This window comes from Canis aureus, chromosome 20 (assembly GCF_053574225.1).
Source record: "Canis aureus isolate CA01 chromosome 20, VMU_Caureus_v.1.0, whole genome shotgun sequence".
Classification (NCBI taxonomy): Eukaryota; Metazoa; Chordata; class Mammalia; order Carnivora; family Canidae; genus Canis; species Canis aureus.
In genome coordinates, this window is record NC_135630.1 from 57771701 (window position 1) to 57784466 (window position 12766).

The following is a 12766-nucleotide window of genomic DNA, read 5'->3' on the forward strand; positions in this document are numbered from 1 at the left end:
GAGTCCCGAGGTCCCAGGGAGGAATAGATTTTTTTCCCCCCAGCGAGACAGTTGTGGAGTATAAGAGACATCTTTAAAGATGGGATGGACAAGTGTGATTCTGATTCTCAAAAGTGATAAAGATGTGGGATTTTTCTCACTGCAGACCAGTGGGAATTTCATAAATTTTTTTAAGTAAAATTCTAGGATTACTTATTAACAGGATCGTCGGGGAGAGCTGATCTATAAAAGCAACCTGGTGATTACCAAATATCATTGAAGAAGTCTTATCAAGCTAATCTGGTTTTCAGGGTGGGAGATCATGGTTATGAAACTGGTACAAATGAAAAAAAGAGATATGTATATGGAACAGCCAAATTTCAAGGATAGCCTTGGGGACAAAACAGAAGAAAAATGAGGTACATTAAAATTGATGAATTGAACAATTGTGTCCAAGGCTGCTGATTAATAGATAGATGTTACCCTGAAGGACGCTCTTTAGTGTCTTTTTCATAGGCCTCTAACTTTAACACTGCTTGATTCATATTTAATCAGAAACTTGAAATAAAGATATGGGGGACGTGTTCATTAATCTGTAGATGAACCAGAGCTGAGAAGAATGGCAAACAAACTGACAAAATCAAGGTCTGAAACAATCCCCCTTAGATTGAAATGATGGCTCAGATCTGCCAAGATCAAGCTCCGCGATCTTGATCCTAGTCCACAGATCTAACAGCACATGAAAAAGGTGGTAGAGATATGACTTAGTAGCAGCAAAACAAGCTTCTAACTTTAACTAGTTGACTGTGATGGATCAGCAGTATGACGTGATCAACCAAATTGTCACTGCCAACACTACCATCATTACCAACACCAGCACCAGCATCACCACCATCACCAGCACCATCACTGCCACCATCACCACCACTGCCATCACTGCCAGCACCACCACTCCTAGTACCACCAGCACCAGCACCAGCACCATCACTACCACCAGCACCACCACTGCCATCATCACCAGCACCACCATAACTACCATCATCACGACCACCACACCATCACCACCATCACTACTACCATCACCACCATTGCTACCACCACCACCACCACCACACCACCACCATCAGCAGTGCTACAACCACCACCAGCACTGCCACTGCCACCACCACCACCACTACCACCAGCACTAGCACTACTACTCTCACCGTCACTACTACCACCATCACCACCATCCCTACACAGCACCACCATCATCACCAACACCATTACAACAACAATTTAATGAGCTGTGTTCATGGAAAGAATTTCTCTGGAAGAGAGGGGATAGTTCACCGGTCACATCACAGCTAAAGCAATGTGTACAGTTGTGTATCCATATGCACAACCTGGAGCATGTGCAGGGGAAGAGCAACTACATGGGAGGAAAAAAATGTGTTACATTCAGAAAATGTTAAGACCCTGGAGTTGGTAAGCCTGGAGTAGAGAGGTAGCCGGAATGGTCCAAGGGCTGTCACGTGGGAAAAGCAGTTTAACTTGTCTATAGAGCTTCAAAAGGCAGAGCTAGAATCCGTAACATTGATTATAGGAATACAGATTTCAGCTTATTAAAGAATTTTCACGTAGCTAGAGTTGTTTAAAAATGGAACGCGTGGCTCCTGCTGTCTTATTGCCAGGGTGTTCAAGCACGGGCTGATTATTCACTGGGGCTTTGGCCTAGGGGTTCAAGTACCTGATAGGTGGTTTGAGTTTGGCATTTTTAATTCCTAGACTGACGTCGCTGAACATGGTACAAACTGGGGGACACGGAGGGGAGGCTGACCAGACAAGCTCATAATAAGCCAGCGGGAGCGCCAGGGGAGTCTGTTGAGGAGCCGAGGCAATGGGATGGTAACGTGGAGGTGGCTGTGAGGGATCCTGAGCCTGGCAGTGGGTCCAGGATGGAAGGGAGGAGAAGGTGATGCCGCCCGGGAGATTCCCCCGCTGTTAGAGAGGGAAAGGCAGGTTTTCGTGGAGAAAAGTTTGAGGAGGCCGGAGGCCCCAGTGGGGAGACACGGGGAGGCGGAGGGGAGGCCGGGTGGGCTCGTGGTGCAGGGTGGGCCTCGAGTCCCGTGGCTTTAGGCTGAGGCGCCTGCCCCCGAGTGGGTCCTGCCAGAGGGGCACCTTGATCCACGTGAAACCCTTTCCATTATTAGATTTGTATGAAACCTGGACTCCTGGGCGGCCCGGGGGCTCCGTGGTGGAGCGCTGCCTGCGGCCCAGGGCGGGACCCCGGGTCCCGGGATCGAATCCCGCGTCGGGCTCCTGCGTGGAGCCTGCTCCTCCCTCTGCCTGGGTCTCTGCCTCTCTCTCTCTGTGTCTCTCATGAATCAATACATAAAATCTTCAGAATAAAAATAAAAAAAGAAAACTGGGCTCCTGCGAGTGTGCAGGGGAGAGGAAGGCCCCCGGCCCCCGGGTCCGAGTCAGGGGCCTGCGCTGGAGCTCGCCGCCCAGTGACTGCCGGCCCGAAGGTGGCTGCACACGCGGGGAGCCTCACGGGGAGCCCCACACAGGGAGCCATGGCCAGGTGCGGGGGGATGGGGGGCCATGGGTCACGGCCAGGTGCAGGGGGACGGGGGACCCTGGGCCACAGCCAGGTGTGGGGGGACGGGGTGCCCTGGGCCACGGCCAGGTGCAGGGGATGGGGGAGGGCCCTGGGCCATGGCCAGGTGCGGGGGTACGGGGAGCCCTGGGCCACGGCCAGGTGCAGGGTGAGGCGACCGGGCTCCCAGGAGCCACCGCCTTCCCGGCAGCCGCTAGCACCCGGGCCCCAACCATGTCAGGACTCTCGAGGCCTCCGGAGACACCCAGCCGCCGGGGGGCCAGGGCCGCAACGCAGCTGTGTCAGCGCCCCGAGAACGACGGTACCGGGTCCCCGAGAGTTGGCCGGGAGGGCTCGAGCCCGGGTTACCTGCGCACCCGGCGCTCTCCGCGGACAGCTGTGCAGGTGCGGGCAGGTGCGCCGAGCCGCCAGGTGTAGCCCGAGTGCCCGCTCGGGGCGGCCAGAGCTGCGGCTGGGGTGCTGGGTGCTGCCCTCCACGAGCCCGCGGCCGCCGTGGGCGCCCTGGCCGAACCCACGGGAAGGAGATGGGCCTGTGGCTTTGGCCTCTTGCTTGAAAGCTCGTTCGCAGGGCAGCTGCAGCTTCACGGGGCCTGCAGCTCACACATTTTCAAGGATCCTCTTTAAGACAAAGAATTCAAGACCTGGGGCAGGAGTTTCTCCCGAGCGCCGCGCATCTTCGCTGTAAGCCAGCAGTTCTGCTCCTCCGGGGACGCCCAGGAGCTCGTCACCATGTGTCCCTAGAAAGAGCAGCACAGGAACACGCACAGGAGCTCTGTCCGCACGAGCCCGCGGCTGGAGACAACCCTAGTGGCCGCCAGCAGGCTGACGCCCGAACAGGAGGCACGACGTGCAGCGGTGGGAAAGAATGAGCAGTGGCTCATTCGTAGCGGGGATGGATTTCGTAGACGTTAGACAAGCGAAAGGAGCCGGACAACGATTGCACTGATGTGGTGTTCTCGAATAGGCAAAGCTCATCCGCGGCACTATGAGATGATGTATTTTTAAGATTTCTGGACCTGGTGGGAGTGCAAAATGCATGGGCACTTCGGAAAACAGTTTGACGGTTGCTTACAGAGCCAAGCACACCCTCCCGCACAACTCCGCAATCCCGCTCCTTGCTGTTTACCCGAGTGAAATGAAAGCTCTGCTCACATAGAGCCCGGTGCATGAATCAATGTTTAGTGTGCTTCCACTCATAATAGCCCCACACTGAAAGCAATCCACATGTCCCTCAGCGGGGGAGCAGACGAGCGGACGGGGACAGGCCCACGTAACGGAATGCAGCCCAGCAGTGAGAAGCCAGCGCCTGACTGCACAGGCCACCGTACGGGGAGGTGGACGTGCCCTGTGTTCACGAAAGGAACCGCATCCAGAAGGCTGCATGTGTACTGTGGTTCCTTTATGTGACCTTCTAGATAGAGAAGACAGAGGGTGCAGGGAGCAGCTGGCCACGGGGAGACATTTCCATGGGGTACTTTGGGGCAGGAGATGGAAATGTCCTATGATTGTCATGGTGGTCATACAACTCTATTCATTTAGCAGAAACTCTCAGAATTATGGCTTGACTCTGGATTTCTCCTACAGCAGAAGTTGCAAATGTTATAGAAACCAGGAGAGAAACAACAAATGGGGGGGAGGATCAATGAATTAGACACAGGGAGTCTTGGCCGTGAGCGTCCACATGGCATTCCTTCCTGTCTCTTATTTTTTTTTTTAATATTTTATTTATTTGTTCATGAGAGGCACACACAGAGAGAGGCAGACACACAGGCAGAGGGAGAAGCAGGCTCCCTGCAGGAAGCCCGATGTGGGACTTGATCCCGGGACCCCAGGATCAGGCCTTGAGCCGAAGGCAGATGCTTAGCTGCTGAGCCACCCGGGTGTCCCCTTCCTGTCTCTGAAGGCAAATCCTCAAGGCTGACAAGAGTAAGTCCCTTTTCTCTCATTTTCCCTCATGACTTGGTGACCTGGACATCTACTTATTAGGTCATGGAAATCACCCTTTGGCTGAGAGACACCTGACTCTAAGCAAAGTGATTCCTTTTATTATTCGTCAGGTTAGACTAAGTTGAGGTAAGAAATAGACCGAACACTCGACGGCTCAGCACAGTAGAAGTTAGCTGGTGCTCCGCCGCAGTCAGGAGCCCTTGATTCCATTAAGTGTGCCAGGGAAAAAGGAAACTGGGTTCTGGTAGGCAGCTGGCAGTCTCTTCTATACTCTGACACCATCCAAACTGGAAAGTGATCCCTTCAGCTGCTTTGCTTATAGAGGATTTGGTTTAAATGTGGCAGCTTATTCACGTCTCTGTTTTTTTTTATCAATGCTTTTGATAGGAGGATAAAGGTCTGGGGCAAAGAAAGTGGAAAACCATCAGAGCACGGTCAATAGTGAAGGATCTTATACTCTGGGGCTTGAAAAAGGCTGATGAATTATTTATGATGACATAGGTCTCCTTGTTCTCTGCGATTATAGATAAGGGGCTCTTATCCCTTGAGAAATTATCGATAGAAGGAGAGATCAGGAGCTTCCAAGATAGGCAGAAACTGAAGGAATATGTGACCACCAAACCAGCTCTGCAAGAAATATTAAGGAGGACCCTGTAAAAGAAAGAGGAAGCCCAAAGAAATAATCCACAAAAACAGGGACTGAGTAGGTATCATGATGACACTAAATTCATATTTTTCAATAGTAACTCTGAACGTGAATGGGCTTAATGACTCCATCAACAGACGCAGGGTTTCAGACTGGATGAAAAAGCAAGACCCATGTATTTGTTGTCTACAAGAGACTCATTTTAGATGTAAGGACACCTCCAGCCTGAAAATAAAAGGGTGGAGAACCATTTACCATTCAAATGGCCCTCAAAAGAATCAGGGGTAGGCATCCTCATATCAGATAAAGTTTATCCCAAAGACCATAGTAAGAGATGAAGAGGGACACTAGATCATACTTAAAGGGTCTATCCAACAAGAGGACCTGACAATCATGAATATTTATGCCCCTAATGTGGGAGCTGCCAAGTATATCAATCAATAAGCAAAGGAAAGACATACTTAGATAATAATACACTAATACCGGGAGACTTCAACACGGCGCTCTCTGCAAGTGGCAGATCTTCTAAGCACAACATCTCCAAAGAAGCAAGAGCTTTAAATGATACACTGGACCAGGTGGATTCCACAGATTTACAGATTTACAGAATTTTACATCCAGACGCAACTGCGAAATCATCGGTGAGGCTAAATTGTTATTTGATACTGTATTTAATATGCAAATAACCATTAGGTGTTGACCTGAACATGTCGGGAAGACGGCAGTAGGGTGCTCATCAGTGAGAACTTTCTAGGCTTTGCACATGGTTTTTTAAAATGTCAAATGCACCTCAGTATGAGCAAGGGGAAGGTGATGGCTCTGGGGCAAAGTCCTCCAGGGGAGCGATATACACCAAAATACTCAGACTTATTTGGAACCGTTTTAGTAACAATTAGCGACAATACACAGTGAGCAGGGATCATTGTAGCCAAAGGACAACCAAATGTAGGCCATCATGACCAGGGGCAGGGGGAACGAAACATGAAATGTTACCCTGTCTTTGCACCAAAATGTGGAAGCCCACAGCTAGGGACCCGTGGGGAGGGCTGGCTACAAACCCACCGAGAAAGACACAACGCTGCCCGGGCTGGTCCCGCGGAGGACAAGTAGGTGAGAAGGGAAGAAAAACAGAGCTCTGTCAACCTAAACGGCAACAAAAGGCAGGGCAAGTCTTTAGTGATCAGAAGAAAGTGCTCAATAAATGCTTATTAAATAAATACCTAAATTAACCAACTGCTATGGGATATAGGACATGGATTTATTTAGCGAATATCAGAAGTCTCGTGAAGAGATAGGTCTAGGACATTCGCAACAAAGGAAAACATACTCTAGACACTGGTAGACCCGGGACCCTAAGACCCAGACCACGACAAAGTCAGTGGGGCTGAGAACGTACCAGCAAACTCAGGATGACGCACCAGCGAGCGCGTTACGGGGAGCGAGGGATGCTTGAGGGTGGTCTTGTGGGGCGGCTGCTAACAGGCAGTGTAACCTGGGGAGAGGTTCCCAAACTGTGATTTTCTACCGATTGCCCCTCGGCGCCAGTGCCCGGGGATGATGGGGAAGTGGCCCACGTGCCTTCTAGGCTGGCTCCTTTACAAGAGCAAGCCTGCCGGGAAGGCGGGCGGTCGGTTCCCGGCCGAGCCCGAGCCCACTGAGGAGCAACGCCCCGCGACTGACGACCGCCAGTCCAAAGCGACACCTGTGACACGGAGGGATGGGGCCACTCGCGAGAATTGTCCACGTGGCCCTTGTCCCAGGGATACTCAGAGCTTTTGCAGGCTGGGGCTTGGGGCAGAGGTGAACTACGTTCAGAACTTGGAGGGTGGGCGCCCTGGATGCTCTGGGCTGCTGTGGCTTTCGGGAGTAGCGGCCGAGAGGGAGGAGGTGCACAGAACGGAGCGAAGGCACCTGGAGCCCCGCACCCCCGCCCCGCCCCACGCACCCAGGCTCGTGCCAGACACCCGCCTTCCACGGGCGTTGCCAGTGCCGTTTCCTGCAAGCAGACAGATGCACGTGAGCCCCCACCCCGCCAGCACCTTCCCCTGGAGCACACACGACGGGACAAGGCCTGTGTGGCCCCCTGGGGGAGCTGGGGCGCCGGGGTGGGAAGAGGGAAATCAAGCCCGTGTATCTGCGCGGCGCTGCCGACAGCCTTTGAAATCGGGTTTCCACCCTGCGATCTGCTCTCCGATCTCTCAGTGGGAAAGTCTGGTCCCCACAAAGCACAAATCCCCGCCTCCGGGATCTGGTGCCACTTATCCAGCTCCTCTGCTGGGCCCCCCGTCTCAGGGCAAAGGCGGCAGCGGTGACCGCCAGCCCACAGCCCGCTGGCCCGGGCCTTCCTGGCGTGAGCGACGTTGTCACCTGAACGGGAGCATCGCTTGGATGCCGTGTCACGGGCACGAACGGGCCCCTCTCTGGGCTCTGGGCTGCCTCTGCCGTCCGCCCCTCTCTCCGTGCACCCGGGTCTCCCTCGCCGCCCTCCCCGTCGGCGGCCGTCTGGCCATCACTTGCTCACGCGGGACATTCTTCAGGCCACAGAGTGGGGCAGCACGTTCACTGCCCCCGGGTGACTCCACAGACAATCAAGGAGATGCTCTTCGGTGCCATGAAGCGTCGTGAACAATGAACGTGTGGCAAAATGCATTATACACGAAGAAACACGTTTCCCTAACGCAGAGTCCGGGAGTATCTGCAGGTACGACTTACTTCAGTTAACTATGATTTGGGGGGAAAAGCACCTCATGAGTCCAAACCTGATATTTAGTCGGGGTGTCAGCCGCCGAGGGGCAGTGACTCGGCAGGCGGGCTTGTCAGGCGGGAGGCAGGCTGCGTCCCCGAAGGCCTGCTCACCCTGTGGGGGGCCTTCCGTGCCCACGGCCTGGGTTGCTGCCCCCTGAATTCGCATCACCCGGACGCATGACTGCATCTTGCATTTAGCGGTTGTTTGGGGATCGCCCTTTCACGCAGGCACACCGGGTCCGACCACGTTGCGAGCAGCCCGAGGCGCTCCTACTGGGACTTCGGATGATATGGGCTCTGCGTCCCGGGCCCCGGCACAAGGTCCTCAACATGGTGAACAATTAATACGTGTCTGATGGATGAATGCATGAATGAATGATTGACACTGAGCCCAGATCTTGATTGATGTCTGAGATGCGAGGCTGCCCAATCCAGTGCGTGGCTGCGTGGCTCCTTCTGACCATACAGGCCAGGCCAAGGGGTCCGCACAGTCGGTTCCCTGTCACGGATTGCCTTTGGATGGCCTCCAGGCCAACGTCACCGAGGCTGGGCTCGGCAGCACCCTTCCTCCGTGAGCTCAAGACCATCGTTGTAGCCCTGGGTCACCTTCAAGTCTTTGCTTTAATATCACCTTCGCCACAAGGCCCCTCTGTCCCCCTATTTATAGCTGTCCCTGCCCCGGCCATTCCTCTTACCCTGCTTTCTGGCTTCTTCGGTAGCCCTTATCTCCCTCTACTGTGCTGTGTGGTTCATTTATTCATCCTGTTTATTATTTGTTGTATTACTGTGTTCACTTTACAGTACTAATTTATTTTTTCTTTTTTTTTTTTTTAAGATTTTATTTATTTATTAGAAACAGAGAGGCAGAGACCCAGGCAGAGGGAGAAGCAGGCTCCACGCAGTGAGCCCGACATGGGACTCGATCCCGGGTCTCCAGGGTCACACGCTGGGCTGAAGGTGGCACCAAACCGCTAAGCCATCGGGCTGCCCCTAGTACTAATTTTTTAAAAATAAACGTGCAAAATTATCATATTTGTATTACTGTGATTATATTACACTAGGATGTAAGTCCCACCCGCCATGTGCCCGGCACACAGTAGGCACAAAAACAAATGTGTGCTAAATGAATAAATACTGCTTCGTGGCGCTGGCTAGGCGATTCAAACTCGGCCTAAAGCGGTGGACTTTTTGTCTGTGTCCTTTGCAAAAATAGAAGTTCCACCAAGATCTCTGTGGCCGAGAGAAGCTGAAAGAGGCTAAGTGGGAGGGGTTTAAGGGATTCTCCCTTGACTCCACCACTTTTCTCTGGTTTATATATTGAAGTTTCATAAAATATTTCTTTTGAGAAAGAAGTTCTGTTGCTTTTAAGAAAAGATGCTTCAGTCAACTCTTCCTCCCCCGCCCCGTAGAAAGCTGAGAGCTGAGAGTGTTTGTGCACTTGCTCTGTGCCGAGTACGGGGAGGGCCCAAGGCCTCTCCCAGCCCAAAGCACTGTCTTCCCCCAGGCAGCCAGACCCGTCGGCGCTGCGGGCCACCCCCCGGAGGGCCCCAAGATCGAGGCGCTAGACACACGTATGGACGCCTTCCTAACCGGAGGTGAAGTGGGAGTGATAATGCAGAGAGTGGGGCGCCACTCAGTCTTTAGAAAGAGGGAAGTTCTGCGGTATGTGACAAAATGGATGGGACTTGGGGACATTGTGCAAAGTGGAATAAGCCAGGCACAGAAGAGCCAACGTTGCATGGTTTTGCCCATACGAGGTGATCTAATATGGCCAAAGTCACAGAATCAAGAGTGAGGAGATGGTTGCCAGAGGTTTAGAAGAGGTAGAAATGAGGAGCTACTATTCAAGGGGCATAGAATTTCAGTCACGTGAGATGAGAAAGTTCTAGAGAGCGGCTGGACTGCAGCGTTCCTCTGGTGACAATGCTGTACTGTACCCTCAACACTTTGTTAAGAGGGCAGCACTCATGTCAAGTGTTCCTATCACAATGGGACGAATTTTTTTTTTTTAAGGAAGCATGTTTGAAAACCACTGATTTATAGCAAAATATACACGTTTCTTTATTTAAATAAAAATAACGCTGTGGAGGACCTTTACTTTATTACCTATACCCTGAACCTTATAGAAAAGCGGGATAGGTTTTTATGTTTTTATTTATTGTTTATCAAGGTCTACCCATTTTTCCAAGCTTTTTCTGCTCAAAATGTGTGGGTCTATGGACCAGCAACAGTAGCTTGGCATCGGAGCTTATTAGAAATGCAAAATTTCAGGCCCCGTCCCAGACCCCCTGAGTGGAAATCTGCATTTTACCAAGACCCCCGGGTGATTCAAAGGCACCTCGAAGGACTGTGTTCCGGGTGCTGTAGTTCTTCAGTCTTCCTGGAGGGCCGTGAATGCAGCGGGCAGCCAGACTTCACTTGGGCTGTTTTTATTGGGGTAGAATTGGTAACGCATCAGACTGATGCCAAAGTTGGGTGGATGGAACAGCAAAGGGCGGGGAGCAGGGCATGTGCACACCCCACGCTTGAGATGATTAGACTTGACTAGCTGACTGCAAGCCCAGGATTGGATTATTTGGCCAAAGACAGAGTGAGGGCGCAAGTAATTGAAATATCCCATATTCCCTGAACTTCATTCCGGCCAATACTTTCAACCCCTTCCTGTAATAAATCTTCTACCATTGTTGCTAGCAAGAGGTGAAACGAGCGGAATTAAGTTTCGGCTCCTTTCTTTACTCTTTTGCCAGATGGAATTACTAACAAGTGATGACATATCTAGAAACTAGGCAACAGAAGAAAAAAAAAAAAAAAGAAAGAAAGAAAAGAAAGAGGATAAGAAGAGAGAGAGAAGCGGAGGACCCGTATAATCCAAAAACTTGATAACCAAGTTACGGCCTCTGAGAAAGGAAGAGCTGACTACACGTTATTTTGAAAGCACACGCAGCCTAAAGCCAAGCTTTATTAATGACACTTGGAAAAAGAAGTTGAGTCAGGCAGCCTAGCTTTTACCCACACAGTGTATTTTTTTTAAAGCTGCATGCTATCGAATAGGAAAATACTTTCATATTTCTTGAGTAATTGCAGCAGATCCTATAAATACCTTTCAGCTCCATTTTATCTTGCCTGTGACTTAGGGTTGTGGTTCTCGATGAATGATTTGTCATCTTCCTATATGATTTTGACCATATCCTTTAGCAGTACTGCGGGAGGGTACTTACGTGGTTTAACTCTGAAACTACCCATTAAGAGATGAATAAAAAGTCAACAACATTATCCACATCGTTAGCTTATGTAATAAAAAGAGATTAAATACAGCGAGCTTTCAAATACAAGTAAAATAGATCTAGCTGGAATTATAGATTTTTATAATGTTTACATTCTGGTTGGATTGAGTTGCCTTAAATAACAGAAAATCACCGTCCTACCTTACTTGATAACCATCAACACTGAAGTCATCACTGGATTATGAAACTTTTGCAAGAAAGGCTGGACAAATGCTATAGCTGACATCACCAGCATTGTTCCCCATCTCTTTGGATGAAGCCCCCCAAACAGACCAGTTGTATTTTCAACAAATAGAAATTAGAGCGTGTGCTTCTAGGCTGCTGGACAGGGGAGTAGGGTGAAAAAGAGAGGGAAAAATTAACTTATCATTTAAGAAATACATATCTAGGCAGCCCTGGTGGCCCAGCGGTTTAGTGCCACCTGCAGCCCAGGTTGTGACCCGGGGGTCTTGGGATCGAGTCCCACGTCGGGCTCCCTGCCTGGGGCCTGCTTCTCCCTCTGCCTGTGTCTCTCCCTCTCTCTGTGTGTCTCTCATGAATAAATTTTAAAAAATAAAATCTTAAAAAAAAAAAAGAAATGCACGTCTTTGTATTATCAAAAGATTTGGTGACGGGGATCCCTGGGTGGCGCAGCGGTTTGGCGCCTGCCTTTGGCCCGGGGCGCGACCCTGCATGGAGCCTGCTCCTCCCTCTACCTGTGTTTCTGCCTCTCTGTCTCTCTCTGTGTGACTATCATGAATAAATAAATAAAATCTTTAAAAAAAAAAAAAAAGATTTGGTGAGTCAGATGTAAATAGTTTCCGTCTCTGATTTTAGTGACGACCAGGAATTATGTGGAATTCCCATCTTGTTTCCATATTCCTGGCTTTCTTTGAGTGGAGGTTCTAGAGAGGGAAGACCCAGGGGACTGTGGGTTTGGAAACTCCACGTCTGTAACACCCTCCAGGTGGTTGAACCTGATTTACCTCATTACTGAAACCATTTGGAAGGCCACCAAGTCTCAGCTCCCTAATCATCATCAGGAACTCCTTTTAACATTTTTGAACAATATTCAACAAAGATCAGCATTGGTCACACCTCCTCATTCAAAATCTAGTTGTGTCTAGATTTGGGTTTTTGAAATTGATTGCACTTTTGGTACATTTCCACCATGGAACTATATTGAATTCTCACAACCAATAGTTTTTAGTTTTTAATCCTCATTGACCTCTTAGCATCATCCAAACCACTTGTTCCTGCTGATCACCCCTTTGTCTTGGAAACACTGTCTTTTCTCTGGTTTCCATGACATCGGATTATACTGATGTTCCTTTTGTTTCTCTGACCAACCCTCTCACTCCCTTCTCTTTTAGTGGCTGATTCTCCTCAATTTGATTGTTAAACATTGGTGTTCTACACGACCCATAGGCATAGGTTGGTTCTGTTTGCTTCTTTATTCTTTCTCTCTAATCAGTCTTGTTCACAGCATGACTTCAATGACTGTCTATTGATAATGACCCCTAAGTTATTATCTCCAACTCAGAGCTATTCACTGGAGTACACAGTCTTGTGTATATGTACAAC

The 12766-nt window shown here is 50.3% G+C and overlaps 1 long non-coding RNA gene across 1 annotated transcript in view; it reads right to left on the reverse strand.

The window, feature by feature from the left end:
- LOC144291996 (uncharacterized) overlaps positions 1–11640 on the reverse strand; it is a 32502-nt gene extending 20862 nt beyond the window's left edge. Inside the window, exon 1 of the long non-coding RNA XR_013359541.1 lies at positions 11345–11640. This is a non-coding gene — a long non-coding RNA (uncharacterized LOC144291996). The remainder of the gene's footprint in view (positions 1–11344) is intronic.
- Between the last annotated feature and the right edge of the window lie 1126 nt (positions 11641–12766).